Source organism: Lepeophtheirus salmonis, chromosome 3, assembly GCF_016086655.4.
Source record: "Lepeophtheirus salmonis chromosome 3, UVic_Lsal_1.4, whole genome shotgun sequence".
In the NCBI taxonomy this organism is placed as follows: Eukaryota; Metazoa; Arthropoda; class Copepoda; order Siphonostomatoida; family Caligidae; genus Lepeophtheirus; species Lepeophtheirus salmonis.
Genome location: NC_052133.2, coordinates 1,978,638 through 1,996,994, shown reverse-complemented (window position 1 = coordinate 1,996,994; position 18,357 = coordinate 1,978,638). Strand labels below are relative to the sequence as shown.

Here is an 18,357-nt window from a genome sequence, read left to right as displayed (position 1 = left end):
CAAAAACAATTACCTAAATGAACTCAATCGTAAAATATTCAAACATAAGATGCAAGTGTAGGCCTTTATGCACATAACTTTGTCCATTGATTGATGTTCTAATTGAATGAATGTATGTAGTAATGTACTTAGAGAGTGCTTTGATTCTAGAGATTGGATAGTCATTTTTTTTTTACTGTCTCATCATTGCTCTATCCGAGTTTGTATATACACTATGCCCTTGAGTAGCTTTTTATATTAATACACTGATCATATCAATTGATCCATTTACTTTTTTTTTTTTAATATAATGTACACATATCTTTAAAGTCATGACTCTGATCAAATGGGCTTTATTTTCAACTGTTCTGTATGTTTTACATTGTGTTTTTATTTTAATACATGGGCATTTATGATGTTATTTACCTCGTGATAAAGGATCGATTTTGTGTAATAAAAAAAAAGAAAAACCCCATGAAACTTTACAAAATCAAAAGCTGTATAAGCATATGATTTTAATCAGAGCCAATTAAAGAACGGAGAATGTGGGGGTAATTGGTCAGGGCCACGCTTGATTATAAAAAAATAGCAGCACTGCAAGGATTTTTTTTTAAATAAAATGTCAAACTTAGACAATAAAAAATTCCAAATGTATTTTCTGACAAAAAAATCGAGATCAAGTTCCAATAAAATAAAAAAGTGCTAAGTATATTATTATTTCCCCTAAACCTTGCTCACGGTCCTGATTTTAAACATAAATAACTAACAGAAGGAGTATAATTATAATAATCTCTATACGACAAAGTACGTTTGTTTTGCTTATTAAAATGTGATAATAAGAAAAAAGTTATTGTCATTAAATACCACTGTGTCCTTGATCAATTAAGAGTTATAAAAACTGGCTTTTTTCTTACAGTTTGAAATATAGTTACAGATATATCTACATATATAATAAGTACTATTTACGTATGACTCTTTTTTTTCTTATGATTTTCTTAAGATTCACACAGGCCGAACAAAATGGTGTTTTTTTTATTAAATTTCTCTCTTCCACATAATCCCATATCATTTCATCAAGGATCAAATTTAATGATTTTAACAAATCATCATTTAGGACTTAGGAAGGAAATATAACTGGATGCATATGTATGTAGTGGTTTCGTTCTGAATAGAATCACGTAGATATGTCATTTCCTAGAACATATTGTACTTACTACATATATACTTACGTGTGTGTATATTTCAGGCCTCAATGACTTCTTAGGGCAGTATTTCATAACCCAATATTTATTTTAAAACCACAGATTTTAATTTATATATTTTTATTTAATATAGCCACGCACAACCAAAAATAAAATCAGGGTGGCTTTTAAGGTACGTGTGTGTGGTTAAGATTTGAAATGAAAAAAAAAAAATTAATAACGAAATAATAAGTTAATGTATTTAACCAAGTACTCGTCTCTTAGTATCTATGTATGTATTTAGTTTCAAATGAGAAGGAATTGGGCGTTTGCTCTCCAACAGATATGTTGATTCCTTACTTACTTACTTCTCATCAAATGTTTCCTCACATCATTATGGTTGATAATGTACAGTATATTTATTCTAAATGTACTGTACAATATCAAATGTGAACTTATAAGAAATGTATGCATATATATATTAGATATAATTAGTATTCTATGGAGGTTATTTATTTCGAGCATATTACAAAACAAAAAGGAATTAAGTTTCTATTCACGTATTGATATAATTTTAATATCTACATATGTGTATATTATGTCTTTTGAATGTCATAGTTCAATGTCTCTAAGAATTATACAATACATGTCCTTAATAAACGTTGTTGTAGTGGTGTTGGGTTTCGGTCCAGAAGTCCTAGTCTGGTCTGAGATTCTTATTACTTTTGTTGTTACGAAATAAATTGTCCAGCCTCATAAAAAAATAGGTCTCGTTTGGTTTCACAAAAAAAAGCAATCTAAATTGGTCTCATTTAAATTTCAATAAACACTAACCGATGAATTATTAATTAAATCATGTGTGCTTCCATATTGGGAGCATTGGTACAATGACGTCATATCCTGGGTTGAGAGACAAATTGTAGTAATTCAAATATTCACTTCATAGAATTAAGCATGGAAACTCTATCTTTTCAATAAATAATGGTGTGTTTTAATTTGTACAATAAAATGGATCTGAAAAATTCATTTGGTCAGTCTAAATGTCTCTGTTTTTAAATATTATTATTGAATATTAGATTTTTAACATGACTTGTAGGCAATACCACTCATATTTGTAATTTTGCGCTGAATCAATTTGGCCCTGAACCCTCCATATGAAGTTGAAAGTGATCTCCATATTGTATCTATTTGTACAACTTGTATAGCTGCAATTGGGAGAAAATTTGGTTGAATTTGAATTAGTTCTTGTTAATTGGTAAACGATTCCCAACAATTATTGAATAATGAAATAGTTGGGAGGATTTGGCTAACACATACCTGTTGATTTCATGGTTTTTTCCATGTTTCTCTTTAGAGAAAAGGTTGCAAGATACAATAATGATAACGACGTGATAGGGTGGTGAGATATAAAAATCACTGTGGATTGAACCGAACAAAAACGATCTCAGACTGAACCTTACCACTACTTGGTACATAAAAAGATGCATTCCTTCATGCATGTATGTATTTTTAGCACGGACTGGAGGATAACCACTTTTTAAATAGAACACAAACTAATTACATTAAGTGGTTCCACTGCTTCGCATTTTTGTGAATATACCTTACATATTAAGTTCATATAAATATACGACTACTACGTAGGAACATTGAACAATAATCCCTTCTTATACTTGTACATAGTATATTATGAAATAGTAGGTAAATGGATCATTAACTCCAGTAAGGCTCCCACCAGGAGCAACTGACCTCCATATCCATATTATGAATACACAATACATGTATACAAGGTCACTCCCCTTATTCTCATGAACGATTTGATTTAATTGTATAATTAATATCTATAGTAATAACCATACATAAATATTAAGAAGGAGGTGCAGTTCCGTTGGAATCAACTCAACTCAAGGATCATAACTTTTGATGGAGTAGCCTGCATTTTGAGCATGCATTATATTTGTACATATCCTTTTTACTGATATAATGGATTACATAACAAAACGTAAGAATGTTGAAGGCATGCCTTATTGATATAATTGTAATTAAACAAAATAGACAAATTCCCAGGAAAAGATTCCTAAAGAAACTTTCCCTAATCTAGACATAGAGTTACCCACCGTTTATTTAACCAAACATGTACTATTTGAACAACCTGTTTGGGACTTCTGGGGACTTTTTCATTCTGTTTTTTGTGGAACAAACAAATGAATATATTTTTTGTATGAAGAAACAAGGTTTTAAGTTTTTAAATAAAAAACAAGATAATCAAAATCTAGTGAAATTTTATATTCTATTCTTGAATAGTTATTGAAATTGAAAAAAACGCTCCCTCCCCCCCAAAAAAAAAAAAACTGACACAAATCAATCTTCATTTCCTACCTTTTGGAAATCTAAATATAATCACCCTATACTATTGGGAAACTACCTATACCATCATGAAAAAAAACCTAAAATGTTGCATTGAAGTAAAACAGCAATATGTGAATCAAATCAAACTATTAGATGGATGTATTGTTATTCTAGGATCCCAATTATTTGTATGTACATTTAAGTGTATTTTTCTGTTGATCATCATGGAATTTTGTAGTCCTTGTCAATAAAAATAATTGAAAACTGTATAGTATTTTTTATCACTTAAAAGTCAGTTAATTTTGATATGAATAGTTAGGTAAAAATGTCATCTTTTCACTGAGACATAACACTACTGATGGCTTCGGACATTCCAAAAGTAGATTTTTAAAAGGTTCTGAAATCAGGCTCATGTTGTAGACACCTACATATTCTCATAAAATGTCATCTTTTAGCACATATTCTGGAATCAACGTTTTTTGCAGTGCAAACTTTATCAATCTTATGAGGAAACTGAAAACCACACTGCCCACGCACAATCTTTCTTGAGTTTTGATACACCATCTTCCATGGCTTTGACTTATTTTTCTTCTTCGATGATATGCCAATGATGATGATGTCATGAGAGGAGGGGGGGGGGCATGTTGTCAAAGTGGACGAAAAGAAGCAATGCCCATTATTTTATGTTTTGTCACAATTTAAAAAATTAACAATGTACTGTATTCAAGATGGTACCTTTTTTTGATCGAAATGATCAAAAAAGTTATTGTATTCTCTATAAAAAATTTTGTTACAATTTGACAGATCTAATATAAAAAAAATTTGTCATTTTTTGTCTTTTCTCACCATTCTAAAATTTATTCGTCAAATTTGCTGTTTATAAAAAAATTATGAAAAATTTGTCAAAAAAAAAAAAGAACATAAGTCACATAAAAATATATATATATTTGATAGGCGTAAAAGTGTAGTCTTGGTTGTTTATGAGTCATCCAAGATAGTGGACGAGAAAACTCCCTTCAGCTTGTGTCACGGGAATGTATGGAAATCACATTTAATTACTTTTCGGTTTAAATAGGATATTCTTTAAGGTTTATAAGTATGTGCAGACCTCACTACACATATAAATATAAGCAACCCTGTAGAATAGATTATTTGTATTGCAATTTCCATTTACAAGGCCAGAGAGAGATTAGGATGAACGGACACTATCATCATATTCTAGTGAGTGTTGTTGTTGTTTCTTTTTTGCTAAGAGACTTTATGTACATTAGGGTGGTTTGTTTTTTAACTTTTTTTGAATTTCAATTTCGGATAGTACGAAAAAGTTTGTCATGTGGTAAGAAAATAGCCTATACAAAATGTCCTTTTCCAACAATGTCATCTGCAAGTAAAATATCTAGTTCAAAGTTTAAAAGGAGACAAAAGTTAATTATTAATTCAAAAAGATTAATATAGAGCATTAATCCTAATTTTGTATTAATAACCTAAAGATAGAAAATATAATAACATATAAAATACATTTATTATTTTTTTTTTAAAGGTTCTTTATAAAGCAAAAAGAGATAACAACAACGTAGGAAAATTTTGATCTTTCCTCTCTGAAAATGTTAAAAAAGGATGTGCGCTATACACAAATCATAAAATTTTCCTTAAACTTTTTCTCTTTTTTTGTGCATTAAGACAATTTTCGACAAAAAATTAATTATATTTTTTTTAGGTTAACGAAATGTCTATAATAATTATTTTACGCAAAATAACTAAAAAGGTGTTCTCATATTCAATATTTACAAAGTAAAGAGTTTTTGCCTTTTTTCAATGTTTGATCGAGATGTACGACCTACAGAGGACCTCGTAGGACAATAAAATAGATAATTTTAATACAACATAACACTTTTCCGCACTAATCGTAATCGAATTCGAAAAAAGTTTAAAATCAAACCGGTTCTTCGTGTATTATAATATAAAACCTGCCTAAATATGGCTGTCATAGGTACATATAATAAAAAGGGGAAATATGTGGTACGTACAAATAAACAAATATTGTTAATTCAATGACGTAAGATGAATTATCATATAATGACCAGAGGGGAGCCACAAGTGAAACTTTGTATTAAATTACATATTCACAGTGCGCAGGTACCTATAAAAAACAATAATAGAAAATGTACGGAAATTCAAAGGTACATAAATTATACGTATAACACTTATGTAATCTTATTCATTTTTACTAGTGATGGGACGGTTAATCGGAATCGGATAATTGGTTTTTTTCTGGAATCAGAATCGGCATGAGGAAAATAATGTTTAAGGAATGTTTGCTTTTTACTATAAAATTTAATCTGATTTTTTTTTTTTTTCAAAACCTGTGGACGCCCCAGATAGAGAAATTGTATTTTTTAACTATTAGTTAAAATATTAAAGAATCTGCAAATGGAATTTACACAGATTCCTTCTTGAATTATGATATGATATTATGAATTGAATTATTCTTATCATGATATATCAATACTTAACAAAGAATCATATGATACTCAGTCCAAATTGTCTTTATGATATGAAAAAAACACTCAACTTCTAGTATTAAAATTGAATACAACAATATTAAGATTAAAATAATAATAAAATACATCAAGAGCCATGCCGATAATATTGATCCTAATTAACTCGGAATCGGCATTGGGATTTTTTTATTGGTCCCATCGCTAATATATACAATTGTATCTACAAACATATGTTACCTAATGTATAATTAGATTCGAACTCCTTTGTTGTTTCTAAGTAATAGAAAATAACCTCATAATAGCAAAGGTCGTCTCACCCATTATACAATGTACACACTCAATCCATGATAAATTCATTTTAAATGCTTCTTTTTCTATTTATTTAAAAATAATAAACAAAATACAAGAAGCCAAATTCACTTGCGATGACAGAGATAAGCACATGTTACTATCCATATATTAACAATAAAACCAAAGCTACTGCCATTGTAGATTTCCAACATGACGTAAGCATTATTATTTATTTTTTGTATTATTTTAAGAGCAAATGTGTTTATAGCGTCAGATGGTTGTTTTTTTTTTTTTTTAAATCATGTTGTTGGAGTAGGATTGAAGTATATTTATGTAGGAGGTTTTGTAAATATTTTCTCTCTTCCTACTTGGTCACACAAAAGAAGTCCTCAATCATGAAAAGGAAAAAAATATAATAATTGTCCTTTACAGAAAATGTATTAATAAAAATCTTCCAGAAGAAGAAGATGATTCAACAAAATGACTCCTTTTTAGCAGAAACATTCATTCATATTACTTATTCAAAGCGTGACTGAATTCCATAAATGTACTGACCGTGTCTAAAAAGGATTTCCTACTTTTTTTTTTTAGAATTCACCATATTTGCTACCTTTAAAGTTAGTCCCAAAAAGAAAAGATGGATTTAATTCGAAAAAAAAATGTACATATCGTGACTCCAACCTATTTTCCAGCAAATAGAATCATTTATGCTTGTACATATTATACATCAGACATTGGTGGTAAGTATGTTAATGTATGTTCGATGTATAGTATGATGTGTAAAAAGACATATGTTGTTTTGTTGTTTTTTTCTCAAAGGAGGCATTCAATCTCCCTCTCACACACAGCCTTGTTAAACAGATTAAGGAAAGGATTATAGGTACATATAATCATAACAATCAAATCCGGTGCATCATATTTCCGGATTTTTCCGACATATATTATGAAAAAATTCAACATTGCTTTTTATCTGTGAAATATACATATATATAAACGTTTCACTTAGTAGCCAATAACAAAAGATTTCATCCCTTTTACATTTTCATAGGCATAAGGCAGATGGGATTTTATGTGGATTTTGGGGAACAACGATCTACATACTAGCTGACCTGAATCCGATAGATTATTTTGTCTGGAGCTACCATAAGTCAATGGTCGAAAGATGTCTTCACACCTTCAAAAATACTCAGGATTGGTTCCAGAGCTATGGCTACGACTGGGTTTACAAGGATATTTTACCTTCTAGCTCCCTATAACTGATTCCGATATATTCTTTTGTTTGGAGATACCTTTAGTCAAGGGTCAAAAGAGGTCATCATACCCTCATGAAATTCTAGATTAACTCCATCATCCTAGAATGCAATAATATAGATCGGGTTCTAGTTTCTAGGGACTGTGCGCGATTCAAGATCCGAATCTAGGCTGATATTGAGACCAACAGAAGCTACATTGAGTGAGATATATTCTCAATAATTGTATCTACTGCTCAGTTTTTGTTTTTTGAATAAATCTTAAAAAATGAGCATTTTATGTTAATTTAAAGTAGATAGATCAAAAGCACTGGATTTCACCTTTATACCCTGTATATAATACTAAAGGATCTGGGATCTCTTTATGAGACATAAATCCTAAAGAGAAGTGGTTATTTAAGTAAATCCTAGCCATTATTCTGCCTTTGGTGTTGACATAGATTTATTACAAGATGTACATACTTGAATCACTGTAGTGAGGATTTAAATCATCATCATGTGATTGGTAAATATAATATAATATACATGTACTTGGGTGTGTATAAATAAAATTTACCACCCTTTGTGGATATAATTTACGAGAGGTTCTCTAAATGGAAAGGGATTATTTATGACACTCTTGCAAAAAAATCAAAAAATAATAGAACTTGTAGATGGATACGTTTACCAAGTTGCTCATGTTTCAACATTGCATAAGTAGCCATTGCATAGATTTGTGAGATTGTCCTTGTCATTTTATCTAAAACCGCTGTTAAAATGAACATTTTTATTGTACACACCTATTTATAAGGGAATAACATATTATTATTACTTCCTAATTTTTTTTCTTTGCACTAATACCTAATAAGTATAGCTATGTATATATACTCGTCTACGAGCTACCTTTTATTTCCTTGGTTTGTTTTAATGTTGTCATAAAATTCATGATTTTAAGTTAATCAGAATAATCCATCAAGAGACATCAACTTGCTTATATGAAGGACATCACCCTTATAATATACACCTACACAATTATATGGGTACATAATATATATATATATGTATATATATATATGTATATATATTAGATTTGTGGTTCAGTCCGGGAATTCTGGATCGATCTCATCAAAAAATAAACACAATAGATATAAGTTGAACAAACATCGTTAACAAGACGTCATACGAAGTTTAACACTGAATTATTTCGATGTGAGGACGATGTAATGACGTTCAACGGTTTTTGACCTATTAAATTTTGGTCCATGGTGTGAGACCGATAATTATAGGCATAAGGATCAGTTGAATTGACTTTAAACAGAGATACCCGTCATAGTGGATGAATCAATGCTTAACTATTTTACTGTTGTGCATGGCAAATATTAGGGTTGTATCAATGTGCTAATTAAAATAAACCCCATTTCACCTCCTTGTAAACCATCCTTCTAAACGTTCAAAATTTTAAAACGCCATTTGGAAGATATATTTTTCACTAATATTGCAGTAAAGTACAGATTAATTATTTGAATTACTTTAGTAAAACTTTAAGTATCCTTCATACCCATGAATAGTTTGTCGTTATTCTGGATTTAGGCTTTATTACTAAAGAATTTATTACTATTATAGGAAACCTTGGATCCTTGATGATTGCGATTGATTGATGATGACATAACTATTTTATATATAGATACCTATATAATTATATCATTTAACACAAATTGTCTAATGGACGACTTTTACGTCCGATTCAGAAACGACTTTAAGATTTAAAACGGAGCTGGACAGAGCTTTAAAATTTTTAAACTACTACATCCCAAATTATAATATAATATTTTTATCATTAAAGGTTTATTTATAAATTATGTCGCAAAACCGATGGTAGATGATCACTGTCTAGAATGAATCAATTAAGACGGGATTGAAAATAAATGCATATCAATATTAATAAAGCAAAGTTTATCTGTATGTATCTTTAAAACAAATGAAGACATTTTTGATCTAAGGGACAACAATGTAGTCAATGTAGATCCCCAGTCGTTTAGAATGTAGCATCGAGTATGTGTAGAAGGAGTACTCTTTCTGTTTGCTTTTGTTATTCCTTTCTGACGTATATCATATTTCGTATACATTTACAGTATATGTTAAAATTTAAATAAAATGTAACGCTGCTCTGTAAAAATGAATTAACTCTCGCAGGAATTTTGTATGTCCCATACAGGGAGCACTGCTTTTGTTAGTGAGCGCTCTAGAGACTCATCACTTCATAATCATATGGGGAAAAAGATTTCAAACTCTTATTATTATCCTGATAGTTATGTCTGTGTGTGTGTGCTCATGGAAAACGGAGAGTAACACTAAGGATTTCTTGAGGAGTTATCTTTATATTCTTTAAAAAAATTGTCTTTTAGTCGACGCTTAATTACTTCAGGCAATGACGGGTACTAATGGTAGTATACACAATACATATTAGTATATAATATCCATGTACTGCAGTTGCAAAATACTCAAACAGTGAAAGCTTAACCAAAAAACCTCCAAACAAACAAACAAAATGGCTTTTCTGATTTTATTTCTAATATAAAACAATGAAGTAGACCGAGATAATTTGAACTACACATTCTTCATTAGGGCATAGAAAATGAATAATGTTAATGGACGTATCTACGATGTAACCCTTTACTTTTTTCTTAGGCTTTTGATTAACTGTTTCAAATAATGTGAACCTAATATAATTTATGAAATTCTGTATAAGTCCTATTTTATTTTTTTTCTAATTAAATTATATATGTAGGTACGTATGTACATATGTATTAATAAATATTCAATTCCAATCTTTTAGCCTTGGAATAGCCTTTTATACAAATGTATACATTGTATAATATATTTAACTCGTGTTTTCCCCTAGAATATTCATAAACAAACTCTTTAACGTATATGGGTAGTAGATGTATACATATATATGTTTCCACATATACTAAATCAATATGGTTCTTGGCTTCGTTGCTCAATGCCACACCCAGGAAAAAATCTACCAACGAAAAAGCAAATAAATAATGAATTTATTTTATGTACATTATAGATATTATATTATGTGTTGAGTGAACACAAATCATAGCTTGAACAAGAATCAAGAAAAGTCAAAATGTATAATTTATTATTTTACATCATATACACAGCCCAATATTTCATTTGCATATTTTAATCAATTTTAGGCTTTGAATTTAAATTTCTGCAATACTTTGAGATAAATCAGCATGTTAACTATAGTTTAAAACCTTTATTTTATAAATAAAATCTAATTTGGACCCGATATCGGCTTTCAAATAGAATCTATCCATTCTTTAATTGCGACGATACAATTTTGCAATTTGCAGTGTGTCCAAAAGATTAATGGAATAACATGCTGATAGAAAAATACGATATTTTTTTGAAAAATACTAATGTAATCCAAACTTAATTTCTAGAAAAATTGTTCTAGCCTACTTTTGTGTTGATGTGAATGTACAATAATATATATTTGCATCAACGAGTTGGAAATGGAAAAGACGCATAGATAGTTAAATGGGTACATATGCTGTATACATATAGGTACTTGTGTCTCACGACCATCTCATCATTAATTAAAAAGAAATCTATTGCAATGGTTTATGCATTACTACGACTATACAATACAACAACTTCTGTAGTAGGAGAACTGACGATAAAATATGATGATGAGACTAAGTGCGTTTGACATCTTCTACTCTTGATTCTTCAATATATGGAAATATGCTTCAATTTTTACAGCTAGTACTGTGGTTAAAAACACCTTACACGAGACCAAGACACTGAGGGATCGAGACAAAGAGATTTTTTTTTTTTCGTTTTTTTAGGAAAGGAAGATTTAACATAATTGCTTTGGTTTTGTACGTGGCCAGAGCTGTATTCTTGTCCAAATTTTCCAAGTCCAAGTTGAGTTTGAGCCAAACTCGAGTACTACAGCTCCGATAAAATAAAGTATTAAATACAAATATATATTATGTGTAGTGTGTCATCACAAAAGCAAGCTAGAATGATTTTCTCAAAAATGAGTGTAGGTTATATTCGTTTTCTTCGACTATGACGTCAATTTCTATCAATAAGGTATTCCCATTAATCCTTTGAAGACAACACAAATTGCAGTTAAAGTTGCCAAAATTGATCTTCAAAATTAAAGAATGATAAATTATATATTTTATTTGAAAGGTGCCATATCGAGCCTAACGTAAATTTATTAAATCAAATAATGGTTTTAAACTATAGCTAAAATTATTGATTGTCTTAAATAATCCCGCAAATTTTGGTTACGACGCCTACAATTGAGTTGAATATGTCTATGCAATATTGAGCTGTACGTTGAATATGACTGAAAAAAAAGGATTTGAAAAACTTTAAGGAACAAAACAAGGCCAATCCATCACAAACTAAAGCAGCCCCACCAAACAGTTTGAACAATGTGCTCTGCAAAATAGAGAACTCTTTGGATCCAGACAGAAACTGTCAGTGCTATAAAGCATCATTATAATTTTTTCGCATGCGAAGGGTGGATTTTATTATTAAAAATAAAATGAAGAATCGTTAGTAAGTGAAACTACGACTGATTGCATCCAGACTCAATGGAATATTGATGATTGTACTTAGATTGAAGCTTGCAAAAAATACATATTGAGTATGTAGTTATGGAAGGGTGTAGTCAAAAATCTGAAAAGAGGATGAATTGTGTGTTCACAACTCACTTTTTTGTCTTAAGACATGATTTATAGTCAATGGATATAACTTCATATGTACATACTTACGTACATATACGAGTATATATGTGCACACAGGAATATGTCTAGCAAATACGAATGTATGTACTTCTAGTTAGACAGATTTACTTGTATATGTATATAAAGACCGCCTACGAATTCGATGATAAGTTACATCTATTTATTTCTTTTGCTTACAACTAACTTAAGTATTTTACTGATTAAAATGGTAGTTAGTGTAATAAAAATGATGTCTCTTTCTATTATTCATTATTTGAGGATATGAACGGTGTACATGGGTACATTCATGCCAAGTTATTTCTTCCTATATATATATATGTGTGCATAAACCTCCCGTTTTAAACTTCACACACCCACAAGAGTAATCTTAATTTACTCTAAATTATGATACTTTCTTTTAAATGAGCTTATAGGAGGTTCTCAGTTCTATAAATAAGTACGATTTGATTCCACCTTCAACGACTTAATTTTGTTTACATTTATTTATGAGTGTTTGCCGACCGTTTTCTCCTAAATTAATATTCACCATCATTTATTTATTTATAAACTTATATTTGAGGGAAATATACAGTCAATCCCAGTCTAACGGTCACCTGATTAAAGCGTGTCACCGCATTAAGCGGCCATATCCAGTTCCCACACAAGTTTTTTATAACATAAAAAACTGTATTAATCGTGTTTCCCAACCAGGATTGATTCAAATTATACCATGTTTACTATATAATTTCATAGATTAGGGGGGAGGGGTACAGCCCCTCCAGCCAATACCCAGGAGACGCCCCTGTGCCTGTCTTTTCCTCCCTCTCCTTCTGAGAATGAATGTTATACCATGTCTACCCAGAAGCAAATGGTATCCTTCATTGAATTATTTTATTGACTATTTTCAACTTTTGAATTGTTCCATAATACCAAAACATTGTTTAAGAAGTCACCCTCACTCAGAGGTCACTTTTCATTTTCCCTACATATGTACACGATATCAACGCTCTTGTAATTCAAATATCGCTCCCGTAATTGAGCAACATACTCAAACTGCATATGGTGTCTTCTTATTTGGTGAACTGTAAATTATCTATTGTTATTATGTGGAAATGCATTTTACAATCCATGCTTACGTTTCTTCGTGATACTTTAACCCTACACAATAATAATATCCAACTATCTATGTAGATAATATGTCCACATTTTCTTCTCGGCTTTTGAAAAACATCAGCTTCAGCATATAATATGTATAATTAGCTCACAACGTGAAACTAATTTTTTCCCCTTCTTGTTCTTAAAAATCTCGTGAACTTTAAAAAAAATTAAATAGGCCCCATGCTGTGAATGCCTTTGAAGTCCTTTCAGGCTTGAAGATACAGAAAAATATCCTTGATCCGTTTTTATCTTATTAAAGGAGGAATATATACATACATATATATCGAGAGAGAGGCCATGGAGCTGGACACCTACGCCCTCTAGTGTGCACAACGTATTAACTCCACGGATTTTATTAAGGAACAATCATTATTATTGAACAACCCCTTTAAACTTCAAGTTATTAAATAATATTGTTTTTTCATTATTAATACTTTATATAATGGATATATATTTTGTATAATTGATAGAAAAGGAAGAAGGTCTCGATCAAATCCAAATAGGAAAAAGACAAAAGATATGTTAACATTGGAGGTAGGTGTGTGACGGAAGTATAAAAATTATTAAGTATTCTATCGCTCCACATTGACATCTAGGTGTTGTTGATATGGAGAGGAGGAGAAAGTCTCGTTAGTTAGAGAAGATGTAAAAACATGTAAAAAAAAATAGGTGACAAGAAAATCCTGTTAGTTTGTTTTGTATTTTCCTCTGCCATCGTCCCACGGTTTATACAATCACCTATTGCAAATAACAATCTGTGGATCTTCCACCCTTCATCCCTCGTGTCTTCTTTCTGTTACTCACTTTTATTACATACTTCAAATCTTGTACATAAATCAATACATTTTTTCACTTTTTTATATGAAGAAAAAAGGGTTTTTTTAACTTTTTGTCACGTATGTATATTATCATATGGTGTAAAGCGTATATGTGTATTTTATAACCATAGGTTATAATCATTATCGTTTGACAAAATGAAACACATACACACATAAAAACCTGGAGGATAAGGCCTTAATGTTCCAATATTATGTGATTAAGGGGTAACTTGTGGTACGTTAACACGAAACAGGGACGTCGCAGGGGTGGGTTGGAGGGGATGTACTCCCCCAATTATGGAATTTTTCTAAATCTAATTTAATTTTTCAACTTTTTTTTCAAAAAAGCAATGTTCAACAAAATTTTTAGAAAATTGCTTAAAATATTATTTTACTTCATTAATGGCCAAATATTTCATAGACATATTTCAGTCAACTAAGGGCTTTAATTTCAAATTACTGGGTTAACTATAGATACTATAGAAATTTGGCTATGTTATAATAATTCATTTGATATATGATGGACACTACAAGGCGCCTTTCAACTATATAATCTATCTTACACGCTTTTACTATTATTTTATATCGCAACCTTTCCTCCTAAAGAGAAACATGGAAAAAGTCCCCAAAATCAAATGGTAGCTGTTAGTCCATTCTTCTCGTCTATAGAACTATTTTTGAATATTTGTTGGGAATTGTCTACAACTTAACAAGACATTATTCGAATTCAACCAATCAAAGAACACCAAATCCAGTGTGGAATGGGGATGTTGAAAAAAAGAAACGGAAAGTCAACATGGTAACCCTGACAATTTGAAGAATTTTTTGGAGGAGAGAACGTTTCAATGGATCAGCTACAATCAGCTGTGACCAGGGAGGAAGGAGAAAAGGATGTAAACAAGGACATTTGCTAGAATTACTACGAATGTCGATCCCCAATTCTACTCTGAGTCCAATAATGACTTACAATTATAACTCCGGAACACATCCTCAAGGTTGTTCTCCGTCTTATATCAGCACACACGAATGTTCAAACAGATTTTGAATATAGTTTAATCTATTTAGGAAATGATTGGGAATTGTATTTATTTCATTTATCTTATAACTCGCTGCAGCTAATCTAATGGAACACCGTCCCAGTTAAGCTGCTCGCTCTCATACAAACCAATCTTCAAGTTGTCAGGGTTACTATGTGATTGTTAGGTGTCTTATAATCTTTACATTCCCAAAATGCTTATGATTTACAACCCTAATCATCAATTATATGGATTTATATCGTACACTTTAATAATGTAAGTGGATCATTTACTAATCTATAAAATACCAAAGAAATTCCTTCCTTTGTAAATTGCAATTCCTAGAAAAGATAAATTACAAATTAATATCTATTTAACCATAAAGTAATGTTTTTTTATTTTACTTTTGTTATGTAAATTTTCCACAGTCGTTGTACGACCTCATGTTTGTAGAACGTAGGTGTTGTTTTATTTGCGAATATCATCCAAGTCTGTTTCTCATGATCCAATGTTTTACGCTTGATAAGTTCTCCATATTTAAATAGTATCATTATTTAGTAATGTAATCTAATAATAAGATAGCATAATATAATATGCTTGTATTTAGTTTTTAATGCATAGATCACACAAGGTATAATATTGTGTAGTACATACTCCTTGGCTATTTTTATAGATTACATATCTAAATATATATATCTATATATATAAATTGTGAAATTCAAGATGGTTTTATTTTATATTATATTTATATAGAGAGTGATTGCAAAACAAGGGTCATATATTTTTATCTCTTAATAATATACGCCGTCATAAATGACACGTGTTTTTCTTCTTTTTTCTCTAGAGCAACGGTTTTTTCTTTTTCTTTTTTTGTACAGAAAGAACATTTTTCACTTCCTATTTTGTTCGTTAGAGGGCAGAAGAATAGTTCATTTAGTGTTGTGAGGAAATCTAATGATGTTATAAAAGCTTCACACGTTTAAAAATTGCAGTATTCAGTTATTAAGAAGTTTTAAACTTAATAAAATCCAATAGGAACCCAGAATTGTTTTCTAAGCTTGTAAGTTTGGGATTTAATTATTGTTACGTTCGAAGGAACTAGTAGAGGTTTTTAGTTTATATATTTTGGGATTCTTTACTTCTAACTAACCTCAAGTTCTTCGCACAACACGAATAAATCTTTCGCCTTTTACTAAAGATTTCCGTGTGTGAGGAACACCTATTGAGTATTCTATATTTTTCATAAGGTCCTCTATGAGGATCAATAATAAATTAATGGAGTGTTTAATAATCGAGAGCATAATACTTACAGTCCGTGCATTATCACAATGAAATATGAGTAAATGTGATCATTGGGATCTTTACTGAGATAAGTTGTCAGTGAATATGTGAAATGAAATCTGTAATTTCTGTGTATATAAATATATATACGGTCTGAAGATATCCTCGCTATGATAATATTCTACTTCTCACTTAACTGATTATTTAGTATCTCTTCCTTTCATTTGTGCAATTTTAATTAGCATTCGTATAAGAAAGAACCCTTCACAATTCTGACAGTTATTTAAGATATTTTGATCCGACTGGAATTACCAGGATTTACCATGCTAAATACATTTAAATGAACCCGAAATGATGCGGCGTCTAAAATCTTGATAAGAAAGTAGCAAGACGAAGACCACGTGATCAATATTTGTATATAATTGTGGTTTTAGCAACATTTTTCTGTTCGCTAGAGGTATTAAGTATACTTGAAATCACTGCATAATTAACTGTTATTAAATTTTGAATAAAACCAAAAAAAGGGTATTCACCAACCTTTGTTTCCTTTTCTATATTCTAAACATATGTAGTTTTTTTATTATAAAAATATATTTTATTTATACATAATTAACTATAGAACTTCCCTGAATTCACCCTATTAACTCAAGGAAAAAGTTGCATACGAAAAATGACAAAAAATTATACATTGACACCATCTGTTGCATAATATAATGAAAAGCGAGGTCTTCCGTCAGAAAAAATATAACTCCATGACCTTATAGGTATCTTCTCAAGAGTGTTTGATTACTTTGTTTTAAAGCTTTATTGTGCTTAAAAGAAGCTAGCTGAAATGATAACCTCTTATAAGAGCCCTGCTGAAAAGATTCACGCCAAAAAAGGGCTCTCAAATGAGTGGACACGATCGTTGATTACATGATATTATGAGAATAATATGTGCATTAAAAAAAACACAATTTGTTAAAAATAAGTACAACAGAACTAGAATAGTGCAAAGGTTGTTGTATTCTGATGACAGATAGGATCAGGGGGGGGGAGTCTGGTGTGTGTGTGACATAATATGTACTTTTATATACACCCTTTGTGTCATTTCCGGCATATCTAAAGGCTTTGCTTATGTTAATGTATGTAGGAACATGACCTAAACTATTAATGCTCATATGGATATTCAGCCGCATTAATTTGTCGTGTAGACTGAAGTTGGGATATTAAAAAGTGCGATGAAGTATTTCAAATGAATAATTTACAGTATATAACTAATGAATTATAATAGGTGTAATCTATTTAAAGAGTGATCGAAAGTCAATAAAATATTCAATATGTTGATGATGGTAATTTGTGACTTTTTCTTAATGACAATTACTAATTGATGTGTTACACATTAGAAAATCCAAGTCCCCGCAGTCAATATATTTTATCAGATTAAAATAAAATAATAGCACCAATTAATAATACTTGGTAATTAAGTAAAATGGATGGTGTTATATCTAGTATAAGACATGCTAGTTGCAATTTGTACAATCTTTTATTGCAAAATCCACGTTTGTACACAATATATTCAATATAATGATTATTTCTTATAACAAAATCTCGCATGTATCATCACAATGGATTATTTTGTATATATATATGCTGTGTAAAAGTTATGATTTTTCACAAGTTGTAACTTGTATAAGCAAATTGTACAATTTGCAACCAGAAAATGAGATGAATTAATTTTAAACTTGTACTTGGGATGAGGATAATACAATATTTGAATATTCATTGGAATATTAGTGGTTTAATTTTTGACTA

The 18,357-nt window shown here is 30.2% G+C and overlaps 2 protein-coding genes and 1 non-coding gene across 4 annotated transcripts in view; 2 read left to right on the top strand and 1 right to left on the bottom strand.

The window, feature by feature from the left end:
- LOC121114479 (cyclic nucleotide-gated channel beta-1-like) overlaps positions 1-18,357 on the top strand; it is an 88,407-nt gene that overhangs the window by 1,990 nt on the left and 68,060 nt on the right. The window lies entirely within an intron of this gene.
- The window catches only part of LOC121114478 (semaphorin-6D), a 125,788-nt gene that overhangs the window by 82,110 nt on the left and 25,321 nt on the right, over positions 1-18,357 (bottom strand). The gene's annotated exons all lie outside the window — the stretch shown is intronic.
- LOC121115547 (U5 spliceosomal RNA) lies at positions 16,431-16,547 on the top strand. The gene has a single exon (XR_005863590.1). It is a non-coding gene; the product is annotated as a U5 spliceosomal RNA (small nuclear RNA).